Consider the following 3,160-nt stretch of genomic DNA (forward strand, 5'->3'; position numbering starts at 1 on the left):
ATGCCATCCAAACCTAGCCTCTCCTCTCCCTTGCTAGCCTTGCCTCCTCCGCACACTAGCTCCTTGCCTTCCTCTCCCGTCGCTCCTATGGAGCCCGTGGTTCGCGGCCGCCCCACCTCGCTCGACGTTCACTACCCCATGGTTCCCGACCAAACACTCTTGTCTGCCTTGTCAACATCTCCCCACCCCGGCCCAGCTTTCTCCCCTGGCTCAAGCGAGTCTTCCTGTAGTGACTGGGCATCTCTGTCGTGCACTTCGCGGGTTCTACGATGGGCACCGTCTTCGTCGTGTTCCAGCACGAGGAGGAGCAGGTTGCTGCCCTCCGTGCGAGCATGTTGTACGTTACCCATCGCTCTGTGCGTATCCTGCCGCACAACAAGGGGGGCAATGCTTTCTCCTTCTCCTTCAAGCATGTCGTCAACCTCTCGCTAGAGAAGCTTCCTCTGGAGCTCTGGAACAGGCGTGGCATTGTTGCATCCGTCGCTGGCTTCGCTAGCATCTTGCGGGTGGAGCACGACGGCCTCTACGGCAGCGAGTTCTCGAGTATCTTCGTGCTTGTCAAGGTTGAAGCTCTCCAGCACATTCCGCACCACCTCGCCTTCCACTAGGTGGGTGGCGCTAGGGAGTATGCCGACGTCCTCATCAATGAAATCTGGGATGTTGCCCGTTCTACGTTGGTGATGAACGGGCATATCGGGCCTTCCTTTACCCGCTCATCACCAACGTTGGGGACCTTATGGCCATGCTCCAGCTCTCCGTCAAGCCTAAGTTCATCAAGTGTGCCCCCTTCTACCTCCCCACTGTCGAACAAATCGCGCATGAAGATGAGCACCGGGGTTGTCTTTGCTCCGTTCTGCTAGCGGTGGATGCCCACAAGCCTCGCCTCATCGTCTCCTTTGACCCCAACGCCATGGCCTTCTCCTTCAAGCTCGAGCTCAGCCACTGCCATACTGCTGCTGGGATCATCCCCCTGCGTGCGGTGGCGGTGGACGATGGCTACTTTCCGTCGTCCGACCTATGATCCGAGCTGCTTGTGCGGGAAAGCTGCCGTTCCTTGCTGTTCAAATTCTGGCCAGAGGCGGGTGACGGCAGGGCTTGTGCTCGTACCCTGCCTCTGCTGCCTTCTGTGGAGAGCAGACACCCGCCCAAGCCCGTCGTGCCCGCTGGGCTTTTGCCTGCTGCAGGCCCGCTTCTCTTCTTTGGAGAAGCTACGGTCCTGCCGGGGGACGCCTACTACTCAACACAGGCTCGTGTCCAGGCCCACCTGGTTCTCACCACCCGGGCCATCTGCTCCAGGCCCATCAAGCATCTCCCCCTAACGGCGAGGGCATGCTGCCTTGCGGTCATCTCTCGCCTATGGTGGCCACCGATCTCAGGCACGGGGCATGTGCGTTGCTCCCCACTCAGGTGGCGGCGGCCTTCTGCAGCTGTCGGGCGCCGCCTCTCGAGCCTGGCGTGGGTGACCTACTTCCCTTCCCGCCTACGCTGTAGCTGCTGGATCCAGGATCCGCAGCAGCTGGCTCGTCGCGGCTGGCTCCTGCCTCGGAGGAGGCGGCTCTGGATCTGGTGGCCACGCCTCCACCCTTCGCCTGCGAAGCTCTGGCTCCGGCTTCCTCGGACATGCTGCCACCGATGCAAGGTGAAGCATGGGGCGCCGGGTCAAGCCGGTCGGCCGTCGCGCTCCCCCCTTCTCCACGCTGCAGCGCTAGGATTCTACGGTTGTGCAACGGGGAGCGGGTTGGATCCGTCGAGCGGGCGTCTAAGAGGAAGGCCAAGGCAGCGGGCTGCTCTTCCAGCTCTGGTTCTGCTTCCCCTGGCGGCCGTCGCAAGAAGTCTAAGGTTTCGGCGATTGCTGGCCTCCTGGAGCTCCCCCTCTCCGCCACTCCAAGACCTCTGACTAGGGGCAAGCTCAAGCAGTTGGCTAAATGCTGCGATCTCAACGCTAATGCCATCCTCTCCCATGCCCTAGCTCAGCATGACACTGTCGCTGCTGTTGGGGCTGCTAGGTCCTTCCCGATCGATATCTCTTCTGCTTCTTCTGTGGGCGACGGCAATGCTCAAGATGTGTAGGCCTAGGCTGTCTCTTGCTCAGCCTTTTATGTTTCTCTGCCATGTACTTCCTCCGCATGGTTCTGTAGTTGCATGTCGTCATTGTAGTATGCATGTTCCACCCCTTCCGGGTTATCTGCATATCTTCTTCAGGTTGTACTGCATTAGCTCCATGGTTACCGCCTTTCTGGGGCTTTCCTGTGTAAGACTAGCAAGCCTTATGCTCCTCTGCTCTTTAAGGATTATTTCCTACCATGAACTGTTCTCCTGCTCTTTCGGGCTTCTGTCATGCTTGTTTATCAATGAAATTACTAGACTGGAATGTTAGAGGCCTCGGTGATGAGTACAAGTGTTCTTTGGTTCATAACGTGATAACCTCTTGTCGTCCTAGTGTGGTTTGTTTGCAGGAAACCAAGCTGGAATCTATACCCAGGAGAAAGATGGGTGCTTTCCTTCCGGCCTACCTTGATGATCATGTGTTCGTCCCTTCCACTGGTTCGTTTGGTGGTCTCTTGGTGGCATGGGATTCTGCTATTGTCTCTGGGCATTTTGTGGCTGCTCACAGGTTTCATATCACCATTCGGCTGGTCTCCGCTTCTAGCCATGAATCATTCTTGCTTACGAGTGTGTATGCTCCCTGCCATGACCATGAGCGCTCTCTCTTTATTGAGACGGTTAGTTCTATTGTCGACACAATTTCGGAGCCTTGGATGGTTGTGGGGGATTTCAACATGTACCGCTCTGAGCATGAAAAGTCTTGTGGTCGTATCAACTGGTCTATGATGGAGTTGTTCAATGGGTGGATCCGGGAGAACGACCTAGACGAGGTGGATATCATTAATAGGCAGGTCACCTGGTTGAACAAGCGTGACAGCCCAACCCTGGTTCGTCTGGACAGAGTTTTTGTGAACACAAAATGGCTCCTGGGGTTTGTTCAGACCACTACTTCGGTTGTCCCCGCTGTTACTTCGGATCATGTTCCAATTCTAGTTCAGTTTGGTGTCGGGGCTGTAAAGAGCAAGCTGTTCCGCATGGAAAATCGCTGGCTGGTCATAGAAGACACAAAGAAGATCATTTCAGAGGGTTGGTCCAAGGGTACCAGGCCCTTCCA

Source organism: Triticum dicoccoides, chromosome 2B (assembly GCF_002162155.2).
Source record: "Triticum dicoccoides isolate Atlit2015 ecotype Zavitan chromosome 2B, WEW_v2.0, whole genome shotgun sequence".
In the NCBI taxonomy this organism is placed as follows: Eukaryota; Viridiplantae; Streptophyta; class Magnoliopsida; order Poales; family Poaceae; genus Triticum; species Triticum dicoccoides.